Raw genomic sequence first — 14,714 nt, 5'->3', positions numbered from 1 at the left:
GAGAGGATCTCTGCAGTCTAGACTGGAACTCACAGTGGGTAGAAATGACCTGCCACTCATGAAGGCAATGCCCCAAGATGGAAGTATCCCAGGCAAGGCTCAGCCTTCCCAGTGATCTGAGGGGCCCACTCAGTGTTTTGCCTTTCTCACCCAAAGATCCAAAGCACACAGCCCCTCCCAAGGGATGGCTGGAAGGTTTACTCACTTATTTTCCACATCCTGGATGGTGTCAGGCAGAGGCAGATTTCTGGTTTCAGGTAGGAAAATGACAACAAGACCAGCAATGATGGGAAGAACTTCACAGATGATCCAGGGCAGAGTGGGTAGATACACCACTAGGGTCATCAGTAGGGGAGCCAGTGCTGTCACACACCTACTGGCTATCATATCTAGTCCTGCAGCTCTTGCCCTGAGGGGTTAAAAGCAATACATATTATTGACAGTTTAGTAAAAACCCACACATGAAATTTGTGAAATATTACTTTGACTTGATTATGGAAGGCAATAAAACCCATTTGCTAAACAAATGGGGTTGATGGCAAAGACTTGTGATTTGTACTGTGATTTTCTAGCTGTCTTTGTCTGGGTCAAAGTATGTTAAGATCCATTTTCCTCTCTTTAAACAGCATGGTACACAGTGCACCTATCATGACAAGTGGTCCTAAATATGAATGAGAGGATGCATTGAAGTACTGCTTAGCACAGTACATGGCACCAAATCAGCTTTTTCAATAAACTATGGCTATAGGTTTTGTTAGTATGTTATTACTATTTCTATGACAAATGGTTTAATGTAGTTACAGATCTTATTGTGTATATTCCTACAAGAAGCTTCAATTAGCTGGGAAAGTCCTACTTTGAGTCCTGGTAGAACACCCATAAACTCTTATACCTGAGGAGACTGGGGATGAGTTCAGAAAAGTGGACAGAACTACTGGTGACAGAGGCAGCAACAAAGGTGATTCCCACACTTGCCAAAGTCACACGCAGGGTCTGCATTTCTGGAGAGAGGGAGAGCAGTGAGATTAAAAAATCTGGGCTGAAGGAATCAGCATCCACCAAATTTAGTCAGGAAAAAAAAATCTATAGCATATCCGTATGTTTGAAACATGTTGTAGAAAAGTGTTCGTGGAGCGGAGGATAAAGTAAGAAATGTAAAATTTTCAACATAGGTGGTAAAAAGTACATAAAATTATCTGGATAAATTACAGAAAATCTCCTGACATAGCTGAGATTTACCAAAGAAGAAAAACAGTTGAGTCTGATAGAAATTAGCTTTCACTTACTCTGTCCATTACCTGCTGTATCCTTACTGTAGAAGTTAGGACTGTCATGTGGACAATAACTGAGTCTAAGACTCAGCTCTAGCCTTGATGACTTTGCAATTAAAATGCAGGATGTAAAGTGACCAGTCATCCGGATTTTCCTGGGAATTATAATATTTTAGCAATGTAGGAATTTCATTGGTAAAATCAGGAAAGTGCCAGGTAAACACTAATGAGTCAGTTGACCTGGTGTAGATACAGCATTGCCATGGGGTGTATGTGGTATGAGAGAGTAATAGAAAGACAGGACTACTCTGTTAGTGGACAGGCTGAAGAGAAGCCAGATCTACATCAAAGTTAGACATAATGACACAAAGGCAGAGACTTCCATTTGGAAAAAAAGGTCAGAATTTAGGAACAACTGAAAATTTTTAGAGAATCAGTTTTCTGCACAATATACAAAGAAATCTAATTGTAGCCTTATGTTTAGAAATAATTAAATAGTACTGTAGTAAGCCTGCATCATTAATGATATTTTGAGGAGCAGAGTCCACCAGTCTCTAATACTGTAAAGTATATTCCTGTACTGGGAGATGGTGAAGCATAGTGCCCACTAAGGCTTTCCTATTCATTACATATCATCATTCTATTAACATACAAAGTAATCTAATAGATAATGGACAAGAATTCTAAAATGCTTAAATTCTTCATCCTGCTGCACACCCTACCACTTCAAAAAGCAAGATTCTCTTTGTTTGTTTGCTTTCTGGAAGACTCCTATAAGCAAAAGCTGTAGTCATGGTAATGTATCACCACACTCAAATGTGGATACATAAAGATGGCAAAGTAGACTAGCATCAAAGCTGGTAATGAAGAGCCCAAAGAGAGGGAGCGACCATACTGTGTCCTCACTTGGGGTATAATTGCAAGGCCTCACCCCTCTATGCTTGTTATTAGAAGTGTGAATGGACAAAAGGCAAGTGAACAAGGACTGTCCTAGAGGAAGGGTGAGGATTAAATGGTACCAGTTTCTGGATACTTCTAGGGTGTGAAAAAGATAAATATATATCTGAGCTGCCCCTTATGGACCTTTGGCTCTTCCCCAACAACTTAGTAGCAGAATTTCCCATAAACCCTCAAATTGGTTTGGGGAAATACTTAGCTCTTAATTGGGACCTTTCTTTATTCCTGGCTTCAGAAAAGTGGGGCCAATAAAATTCCTGAAGGATAGAAAAAGACACTTCCTTTTCCCAAAGTGCAGTCTTCTCTCACCTTGGGGCACAAACGTGTTGGCCAAAATGGAAAGTACCACCAGGAACATGATAAGCATCTGGCTTGGTCGACAGCCCATGTGATTCAGTGCTAAAAGTGCAGGACACTGGGCTGAGGCCATGAGAGCTCCAAAGATTACCTGCAACAGGAAAATATTGCTCCCAAAGTGCTGTAGATTGATGATGATGCCATAAAAGGGTATTGTGCTTCCAAATCTATAGTGGACAAAAGAGGAAAGACACAAGCCATAAAATTTACAGCCCAGGTGCTGCAGTTGATGATTATATTACCCAGGCAGCCAATGGTCAATGTTACAGAATAAAGACCTAGTCTGATTTGTAGAGTACTTCATTTTAAGGTGATAAAGATAGCTTAAAAATTCATGGCTGTACACGAAAACGGCACTCTCTCTGTCACTCTTTTGTCTGAGTCCCTCAACGCCTAGTTGACAGTGACAGGAAAGCCTAACCTGACTCAATCACCATACTGGATGGTATAGAGAATTTGAACAGAAAAGGATTAAAACATTGAAATTAGGGGAAGGATTTGTTTTTGAGGATTGTCAGTATCCTGTGAGTCCTTGCTCTGCTCCACAACCCAAATACTGTGAAGAATTTCCCTCTTCTAACTAGTGATTAAAGTTGCAAAGAGACTACCTATGTCTCTTTGACCTGGGAGCAGCGTGTCCTGGGGTCTAACACAATTCTGGGAAATTTATATTTCATATCTGATTTCTCACCCCTAAGAAAAAGTGTAAAGAAATCAGGCAAACAAACACGCACAACTGTACCATAGGAAATGAAATCAAGGGTTCCCACTGGGGATGTACAATTTACCCAGAAAGCATCTGAGGGAAAGGAGCACTTCAATTGCTTACTACACCCAGTGAAAACTTGATTTATATTACAGCAGAAGAAACCATCACAGATCATAGCAATTGCAAGCACATAACTCCTCGCCTTTTCTTTCCACTCTAGTTGTCTAGGATTCAGAAACATAAGTCTATGTCATAGTGGACATGCAAAAGGTGAAAATGCACAGTGCAATGAAGTGAAGCAGCAGTCCACTAGTATATGCGCAGGAAGAGTTAAAACATGCAATTCAATGGTTACTTTCTTAAGCTTGGTAGTGGGTCTATATTTTCCTGTATGTTATTTTTTAGTAAGTCTTCAACAATTCAAAATTATAGTTAAAATTTATCCTCCTGACTCTACCGAAGTAAGTGTTCATATCTCCCCAAGAGATAATATACAAGAATGGGACAAGAGGTAAATGAACAGAAAGCAGAGAAACACATCAAGTGTGCTAACAAGAGGGAGAGATGATGATGATGAAGAGGGAGAAATTATGAAGCCATACTCCATAGGATGTCCACTAACATAGAAGTACATACATAAATTGTAGTGTATTCATCTAATTGAAACTAAAACATCAGGGAGGAGAACAACCTACTGTTACATGGAACAGAGTGGGTGACTATTCATGCATGAGCATAAGGAAAGGGGACCTGTCACAGAACCCTTCTATCATCTACATCATGTGAAGGTCAAGATCAGGCAACACTTCATTGGGGGTGATGGATCACAACCATTTTAAGCTTTTTTTGCCCAGAAGAGGGCAGTGAGGAGGAAATGAGAGTGGCAGCAGTGGTGGTGGTGGTGATGGTCAATGTAATTTTGAGGAATTTGGACTTTTCTTGATCTGGATGTTGGTTACATTTTTACATACTGAAATATTCATTAATCTGTCTATATTCATGATATCTTCAAGTTACTGTTTGCAAGATTAACTGCAATTAAAATGGAAAGAAAAAATGTAGAAAATTAAATGCCAAATTCAGTACTGACATGAAAATTCTCATCATCAATTTCTGGTGAAGAGACTGGTAGTGAGACATGACATCATTAACACTTCATCGTAGAGTCAGTTCTATACTAGTCTTTTTACAACCTTTTGACTATCTCCAAACATCTATTAATTGGCATGTTTTCCTTCCCTCCCTCTCACAATACTTTCGTACTCTGTGAAATAAATAGATTCATGTCCCCCTCTTTGAATGTTGTCATGCACTATGTGAAGCCCACCTCACAAAGAGCAGAAGACAGATTCTTTTATGCAGGTTGGGTGTGCAGAACAAGTCAAACACAGTAGTTTTGGTCTGTGCTGCCTCCACCTCCTTCTGCATGGTAGCTCTCAAAACCTTCAACAACAGACATGTGTCATTTGCCAACATAGTGCCAGGATTTGTGGTAGGCACAGACACCCAATAGGACCAGAATGGTGTGTTCCCTTTCTTTCTAGTATAAAAATAGTATACAATACAAGCAATCGCAGGTATGAATGTGATACAAAGGAGGATCTAAGGTGTTAAAGGAGATTCCAGAAAATTAGACAGCAACAATGATATTTTGAAAATGTGGTCACAGAGGGGTCAGGGCATACAGGAGAGTACACAGGCTATAGAATCAGATGAGGAAGTGAGCTAAAGGTAGCAGTTTTACAGCAGGTGATTCTTCTTTTCTATTAGACAGCCATGAAAGATGAGGAAACTGAGCTTGCAATCTCAACCAGCTGCCCTTGTTAGAAAAGCAGTTTGTCTATCTCAATAAGGAGAAGGCAGGCATCAGTTTCCTCCAACCCAGTAACCACCTTCCTGTTCTTGCCCCCTTCATGTTCAGGGTTGCTTCAGAATTCTCTACTCCATTTCTATGTGCAACGTTTTTAAGTTTCTTTAAGCCCTCATCTGGTTTATTGTTGATAATCAGCCACCGAGTACACTCCACCAGCCACCTGATGAAGGAAGAGCACACAAGTGCAGTCAACTCTCTCTTGCTTATTTGTGATTTGATTATTAATAATAAATTTGTTTTGCATTCCATCCAAAATCCACCATATCACTTGTTGAGTTAGGAACATAAATCACATCCTTTCATACAAATACTAGGAAAATATGAGAAAGACCACTCCATGCAGTTCACTTGAAAGCTGTACTACATGCAAACTTATACAGGCTTTGGAGTCAAATTCCCTGTTTACTCAGCAGATTTTCCAAGAAGCTTATGAGGCTTCAGCTTGAGAGTCCCCAGTGAGCATTATTCTCTTCTAAAGATCATCATTAGTTTTAGCAAATTTACCCTCACAATATATACTCTTTAAAACATCCCCCTAATTGTGAAAGCTCAAAGCCCAACAATGATTGCATGTACTCCTGCCACTACCAGCAATGTTGGTAACTAATTATGCAAGTGAGCCACTTACTTACATTTCATCTACAAAAAAATGAAAATCACTAAAAACTTTACCCGAACTTGATGCATTCCAAAGGCAAAAATGTATTAAAGTTATTACTTTTTAAAATATTTGAGGCTGTATTTTACATTAAGGCAAATAACATTGGAATAACTCTATGACCATGATACTGTTCTGCTTCTGAAATCTCAATTTGCACAGAGTGAACAGATGATAGCCAAGTGTTTTATGTCCAAACAATAAGATATAATCCATGGAGTAAGAAAATCAATATATCCTGATTCAATATGCATTTTTATCCCAGTTTCCCTTAAGACAGAGTGAGAGAGAAGGCTCATACCTTGAGGAGAAGAAAAAGACAAAGGTACTGACACCACCAGCCGCAGGGTGCTCCACTCTCAAAAGACAAAAGCCAGCCCTACCAAGGTTATCTGTCCAATACTAATGGCACAGAATGCCAGTGTTATTACCGTGGCTTTTGCCTGGGACCTTGTCCACTCTACAACTGAAAGAAAGTAAAATTGGGATATTAATGTCAGACAGAAGTGAAATTTCACGGTCAGATTCAAGGACTGCAAAATTGAGGTCAAAATTGTTGACTTACGGAGCATACTGCTATTTGTTAGGACAACTGCAGCAGAACAACCTGACCAGAAGCATAGTGTGCAGTAAATGAGGAAGGTTGGAGCAAAGGCTGCACAAGTTCCAGCGATGGCGAGCTGGAGCAAACACCACCTGAGAATTAACTTTCTCCCAAACCTAAGAAACAGAGAGTTGGCTTAAATTATGGGAGTAATGACAATTTATGGAAAAAAATAAAGAAAACAAAAGCATACTTTGAAATTTTAACAAGTGATTCATGTACCTGAAAGCTTGAGTAAGCAAGAGAAAAATTAAGAATGGAAATCTCCTCACATTTACACTTCTTGTCTATAATAAAGACTAAGAATATTAAAACTTCATCTTTCAATCACCAGACGGCCTTGGACACCAAGTGATACCATATAAATGAAACTACAAAGTTGGAAATTGTAATATACTGCAAGCACCCATTGTACTAATATATGTATTTACCATGGTAGAGAGTCTGTACAATGTCTAGAACACAAGCGTGCTAAAAGTGTACTTTGGTGTCTAGGACCAGTCGGGTTAAGGCTAAACTAAGGCAAAATATCAGTGGAACAATGCATCAAAATTGTTAAAAGTTTATGGAATAGTCATTCTTTGTTGAATCTGGATTTTGAGATCTCAAGCAATATGCTTTATCTGTAATGGACTATAAGAGCACCACAACCCAAACAGAGGAAATTATAGAATTTTCTCAGAGAAAAGAATTATGCAAAATGAAGAATGAAGGGGAAAGGAAGATATGAGACAAATAAGGAAAATGGAACTCTGTGTTCCATGTGTATCAAGAAAAGGAGACCTTAGTGGATACAATTTGGGCTAAACAGGATGTGCTAACATGTACACCCAGTAATAAAAGCTAATGCACATATTTTGGGAATGGAAATTCCTCTGAAATACTGGAAATAGAATTCTTCAAAAATCCAAATAATCCCCCAAAAGGCTGAACATTTGAAACATAGGAAAAAAAGCAACACCAAATAATCATATTCATAATCATTAATACCATCCAGAAAATAATGTGTCAAACAAAAAAATGAGATGGTAGACTGAAACAAGACCATGACAACAATCACACCAAACTAATCACCTAAGCACTCTATAGAATGACAGAGATAACAGAATGGGATTTAAAAGGGAGACAATTCTATGCTGCCCACAATATTATAGGTTGAAAGTCAATTAGGTGTTCCATTCACATAGTAGTTATAAGGATGGAGTCTTTATGTTAACATTAAATAAAATAAATATCAAAACAATATACATTTCCAGAAATAATAATGCTAAAAATATCGTGTCTATGAGCTCGATAAAAGTTTAAAATACATGAAACAAATGGAGAGAATTAGATACATGATTCAAATTCTATACTATTTAGTAATAACTCCCCATTCATCCCTTCACTGTTGATCTCTAATCTACCATTTATCTCCTTAATTAATTTGCCTTTCTAGGTATTTCATAAAAGAGGATTCAATATTTGGCCTAATGTGCCTGGCATATCTCATTTAGTATAATTTTTTCAAGGTTCATTCATGCTGTACCATATACCAGAACTTCATTCCTTTTTTCTAGATGAATGATATTCCATTAAATGTGTTCCATGGTGTATATATACAATGTTATGATTCTCCTTTTGTATGTCGATGGATACTTGGACTCTCTTATTTAGCTATGGTAAATAATTCTGTAATGAGCACTGATGTATAACTACGTAAGTCCCTGTTTTCAATTTTTTAGAGTATATACCCAATGATGTAATTACTGGTTCATATGACAGTCCCTTGTTTAGATTTTTGTAGATTTGCCAAACTGTCTTCCACAGTGGCTTCACTACTTTACTTTCCCACCATCAATGTAGGAGTGTTTCAATCTCTCCACATGCTCAACACTTGCTATTTCTGTTTTTTTAAGCATTATATCCATCTTGGATGTGAAGTGCTTTCCCATACAGTTTTAATTTGTGGTTCCTTTATAACTGATGATATTGAGAATCTTTTCATGTGCTTATTGACCATTTTTCTATCTTCTATGTAGAAATATATGTTCAAGTCTTCAGCTAATTTTTTAATTAGTTTGCCATTTCATTGAGTTATTATCTGTTCTGAATATTAAACCCTTATCAGAGAGATGATTTGCAAACATTTTCACCAATTTGTAGGTTGTCTTTTCACTTTCTTCAAACAGCCTTTGATACACAAAAGCTTTAAATTTTGATGAAGTCCAATTTACCTATTTTTCTTTTGTCTAAGAATACATCTTGGTGTCTAAGAATACACTTCCAAACACAAGGTCATTTATTTATTTTATATTTTTTCAAGAATTTTAATGTTTTAACTCTTACATATAAGTCATTGATGCATTCTTAGTTAATTTTTGTATAAAATGTGAGGGAAGTGTAAACTTTATTATATGTGGACATTTAGTTATGCAACACCATTTGCTTGAGAGACTGTTCTTTCCCACATAGAATGGTCTTGGCATCCTTGTCAAATGTCAGTTGGCTATAAATGTATGGGTTTATTTCTGGACTCAGTTCTTTTACACTGATTTGCACATCTCTGCTTATGCCAGTGTCATAAAATGTGGTTATTGTAGCTTTGCAGTAGTTCTCAAAACAAGAAGTATGAGTCTTCTGAATTTATTCTTTTTTGCAGCATTTTTTGGCTATTGGGAGCCCCAAATTCATATGAATTTGAGGTTCAACTTTTCCATTTCTTAATAATATTAAGTCTTTGCCCATCATTAGCATGGGATACTTTTTCATTTATTTAGGTCTTCTCTAATTTCTTTCAGCAAGGTTTTATAGCTTTCAATGTACAAGTCCTTTACGTCCTAGGTTAAATTTATTTCCAAGTACTTTATTCTTTCAGAAGGTGTTGTAAAGGTGATAACTTTCTTAATCCTTTTCAGATTGTTCACTGCAGGTATACAGAAAAACAACTGGTTTTATGTGTTTATACTGTACCCTGCAAAATTATTGAATTCCTTTATTAGCTTTAGTAGCTTTCTTGTGCCTTCTTTTGAATTTTGTATATATTTAGGATTATATCATCTACAAATATAGGTAGATTCACTTATTTTTACATTTGGATAAGTTTTATTTTTCTTACTTGACTAATTACTCTAGATTATTCTGTACAATGTTGAATAGCATACCTGAAAGCAGACATCCTTGTCTTGCTCCTGATTTAAGTATAAAATCTTTCTTCTTTTACCATTGAATATGATGTTAGCATAGGCTTTTTTCTTAAATACCCTTTAAGTTCCCTTTTTTATTAGAAGTCTTATTATTTTTATCATGAAAGAGTGTTAGATTGTATAAAATGCCTCCTATACATCAGTTGCCATACTATGGGTTTTCCCTTTATTCTCTTGAAGTGGTATATTACACTGCTCGATTTTCTTATGATGAACCACCTTTGCATTCTTAGGCTAAAGCTCACTTGTTCATGGTGTGTAATACTCTTAATATGCAGTTGGATTCAGTTTGCTAGCATTTTGTTGAAGATTTCTGGATCTAAGTTTTAGGTGATATTGATCTATCCTTTTCTTGTGATGTCATTATCTGACTCATATCAGAGTAACACTAGTCTCATAGAATGAGTTAGGAAACTTTCCTCCTCTTCTGCTTTATGAAAGAGTTCAAGGATTTTTGGTAGTAATACTTCAAGTGTTTGGTGGAATTCACCAATTAAGCTGTCTGGTGTTTGACTTTTCTTTGTTTTAATTTTTTATTTTTAAAATCACTAATTCTATCTCTTCTTGCTTTCACTCTATTGAGATTGTCTATTTCTCCTTGACTCACTTTAGGTGACTTGAATGTGTCTAAGAATATTTCCATTTCATCAAGGAACACAATTTGTTGATAGACTCTTGCCATAGTATTACTTACAATTCCTTTTTTATTATTTACTGTTGCCATTAATGCCCCTGCTTTTCTCATTTTAAATATTTCTTTCTCTCCCTTTCTTTCTCTCTCTCTGTAGTCTAGCCAAAAATATCAATTTGTTGATCTTTTCAAACAGTGAATTATTTATTTCATTGAATCTATTGTTTTCCTATTTACTCTTTATCTTCCCTCTAATCTTTATTATTTTTCTCCATTCTGCTGGCTTTGGATTTGGATTTCTCTTCTTTTTGCACTTCCATAAGGTGTAAAGTTAGGTTGTTGATTTTATTTCTTTTTTCTATTTTTTGTATATTTTAAACATTTTTACTTTTATTAAGGTATAATTGACAAAAATTATATATTCTTAAGGTGTGCTCTGTAATGTTTCGATGTATGTATATTGTAAAAAGATCAATAAAGCTTTTAACATGAATTATTTCACAGATACTATTTTTGTATATAGTGAGAACAGTTATGATCTACCTTTTAGCAAATTCTGAGTATACAATACAGTACTGTTAGCTATATTTGTCACGCCATATCTTTCATCTCTGGCATTTAGGCATCCTGCAAGACTGAAACTTTGTACCTTTGATCAATCTCTCCTCATTTCTATCACTCCCCAAATCTTGGCAACCACAACTCTATACCATGCTCTTCTGATTCAACTATTTCAGATTCTACATATAATGAAGTCATGCAGTATTTGTTTTGTGCCTGGCTCATATCACATAGCATAATAAACTCATGTTCATTCGTGTTGTTTCAGGTGGCAGGATTTCTTTCTATTTTAAGGCAGAATAGTATTACACTGAACGTTTATACTACATTTTCTTTATCTATCCATCCACTGATGGACATTTACATTGTTTTTATACATTGGTATAGGATAGCAGATATATCTTTGAGACAGTTATTTCATTTTGCTTGGATATATACTCAGAGGTATGATTGCTGGTTCTTTTTAACTTCTTGAGGAAACTTCACAGCTTTCCATAATGGCTGTACCAATGTACATTCACAACTAGAGTGTATAAGTATTTCCTTTTTTCCACAGCCTTGCCAATTTTGTTGCTGTTGTTGTGTTGATAATAGCCATCCTAACAGGTGCTAGGGGATATGTAGTTGTACTTTTGATTCCATTTCCCTGATGATTAATAATATTGAGTATATCATTCAGACAAACATCAAGAAGACTTTTCCTGTGTTTACATGCAGAAGTTTTACTGATACACATCTTACATTTAAGTCTTTAGCGCATTAAAAAAAAATTTATGTTGAGATAAGCATCCAATTTCATTCATCTGTGTGCCTATCCAATTATTCCAATACCACTTGTTGAAGACATTAGCCCTTACTCATTGCATTTTCTTGGTGCCCAAATAACATATCAGTTTATCATAAATGCATGAACTTATTGCAGGTTTCTTAACTTTGTTCTATCGGTCTATACGTCTCTTTTTATTCTAATGTCATACTATTTTGATTGCTTTTTTGCTTTGTAATATATTTTGAAATCAGGAAATGTGATGCCTGCATATTTGTCCTTTCTCAATAGCTTTGACTATTCAGGGTATTTAATGGTTCCACATGAATATTAGCTTTTTTTTTCTTTTTCCCTAAAGAAAGATTTTAATAGATCATTTCAAAACTGTAGACCACTTTGGGTAGTATGGACATATTAACACTACTAACTTATCCAATTCTTTAACACAGGATGTCTGTACATTTATCTGCAACCTCTTTAATTTCCTTCATTAATGTCTGCAATTATTAGTGTACAAGTCCTTTGCCTCCAAGGTTAAGGTTATTCCTAAATTTTTCCTTTGTTGCTATTGTAAATGGGATTTTTTCCTTAATATCATGATTTTGGATAGTTTATTTTGTATAGAAATGCCACCGATTTTTGCATGTTGATTTGGATCCTATAACATTACTGAATTCATTTATTAGTTCTAGCTCTTTCTTTTTTGTTGTCTTTTAGGATACTCTGCATATATCATCATGTCATCAGCAAACAGAGGTAGTTTTACTCCTTCCTTTCCAATTCGCATGTAGTTTGTTCCTTTTTCTTGCCTAATTGTTCTACCTAGGTCTGCCAGAACTGTGTTAAATAGAAGTGATGAGAATGGGTATCCCTGCCTTATACTGGATGTTAGAGGGAAAGCTTTCAGTCTTTCACCATTGAATTTTAGCTGTGGACTTTTCATATATGGCTTTTATTGTCTTGAGGCAAGTTTCTTCTATATTTATTATGTTGAGAAGTTTTATTATGCATGGGTGTTGAATATTGTCCATTTTTTCAGCATCTGTTGACGTGATCATGTAGTTTTTATCTTTCATTCTGTTAACATGGTGTGTGATGTTTAATGATTTGCATATTTTGAACCATGCTTGCATTCCTGGGATAGTGCTACCTTTGCTTTCTCTCATACGTTATGGTATGTTGTGTTTTTGATTTTGTTTCCTCCTGCAGTTTTAAAATGCTCTTTTGATTTGTTCTTTGACCCAATGGTATTTCAAGACTGTGTTGTTAGTGTCTACACATTTGTTAATTTTCTCACTTTCTATAAGTATCAATTTTTGTTTCACTCCACTGTGGCCTGAAAAGATACTTGTAATGATTTCAATCTTCTTAAAATTTGAGATCTTGTGCAGATGCCATTTCTGAGTCCAGTACAGAGACATCTGTGGCAACAAAATGGCATTCATCACAATGAGTCTAATTCAGTATTTCCATCTATAGTTCCCTGGGAACCAAGGCAACCCACAACAGTATAAATTGTATATTGGGGAAACAATAAAGATTTCTTCATGAAAGAATTAACCATAAACTGTGAAACACCACAGAAGTAGGTCAGCAGTGATCTGGAGACACTCACCTGTCTGAGAGATGGTCATATATGAGACCCCCCACTAGGATTCCAGCCATGAATAGAAATTGAACCAATGGTTTCTGTGACTGATAATCACATACTAGGTCCCACTGGGAGAGAAGGAAACCAGAACAGAGGAAGCTTCTCAGCATCTTATATCCCTCAATATTCACTCCAATAGCCCTCAGTGAACACTTTCTCTGGTTTCATTTTGCTACATTTACTCATCTGTATCTTTCATGCTAAGCTTAAGCATGGCTTTCTCTAGAAAACCTCCACTAAATCTACTAAGTTATACAAGAGCCAATCTTAATAGTCACTTAACACTGCGTGACTTAGTGGTTTTCAATCTTTGTCACACACTGAAAACATTGAGGCTTTTTGTCAGTTTGTTTGTTTAATATTTATGTCTGGATATTACATCAAGAATGAAATACACTCTGATTTGTTTCTCTGACAAGTAGCAAGGCATGAGATATTTTATATTAATACAAATATTTTCAGCTTAGAATGAGGCCAAGAACAAGCAACCAAGAATAATTTTTTGGACATTATATCAAGCACTTACTTGTCTAATCGTCATTTTTCATACTAAACTTAAAGCTTTATGATTGTATAATTTATGTCTAGGTGGTTGATTTCACTGTACTCAGTTGCAATGTAAGTTCTTGGCAATTAAAAAGATATGCAATCACTGTTTGCTAAAAACTTACAGAGAGTTGGCTACCCTGTCTAAAAAGAAACTGAAGATTTGAACAGTGGCTATTTTGTGTTATTCTAAACACCCAGACCATGCTCTCACAGGAAGTAAATGGGGCCGTTACCTCAGTCATGATGGTGGAGGAGAAGGAGCTTTGGTCATACAGCCAGCCATGACACAGGGCTCAGTGTCCAGGTCAGTCATGTTGGGAAAGCTCCCTTTGAGGTGAAGGAGTTGCCACTGGGGGAGGAGGAAGTGATGAAATTTCTCTAGCTTCAAGTTTGAATCCAATGGGATGGAGATTCTCAGGAGGACATCAAGGCTGAGGGTCCCTGTGTCATTATCAGAGACAGTATCATTATCAAGGATGGGGACCCAGCAGTGATGACCAGGAATGGCTGCAGTGAAGTTATCCAACAGTCATTGACAGGTTCCTAGTATGATAGAGGGAAGAACAAAAACCATCTGAAGAACCTGGAAATTTCCCAGGCCACCAACTTCACCCAGGAGCTCCTCAAAGGCCATTGTGAACAGGTGATCCTCAAGTGGAGGCACAATGTTTTTATGGAGATGAGTTCAGAGGGAGAAAAAGTTTTCTTTCATTAATTGACACTAAGCTTATTAATCACACAAGTTTCTCATCAATGGGTCCTGTCACCTCATTACTGGGACATAGCAGTAAAAGCACTTACCCCAGTCTTTTTGGAATCAGGATGTATTAATTTTTAGTAAAGTCATAGAGAAAATTATTCATCAACGATGCTTCTATTCACCAAAGATGAACATTAAATCTGTTTAAAGGTTTAGTCTTTCAATGTGCTTGTCCTCAAGGT

General features: G+C 36.3%; 1 pseudogene; it reads right to left on the bottom strand.

Annotated features, from left to right (window-relative positions):
• Positions 1-201: 201 nt before the first annotated feature.
• LOC130849542 (solute carrier family 22 member 10-like) lies at positions 202-14,406 on the bottom strand (annotated as a pseudogene).
• Between the last annotated feature and the right edge of the window lie 308 nt (positions 14,407-14,714).

The sequence above is a fragment of the Hippopotamus amphibius genome, chromosome 3, assembly GCF_030028045.1.
Source record: "Hippopotamus amphibius kiboko isolate mHipAmp2 chromosome 3, mHipAmp2.hap2, whole genome shotgun sequence".
Classification (NCBI taxonomy): Eukaryota; Metazoa; Chordata; class Mammalia; order Artiodactyla; family Hippopotamidae; genus Hippopotamus; species Hippopotamus amphibius.
This window is presented reverse-complemented; position numbering and strand designations above follow the sequence as displayed.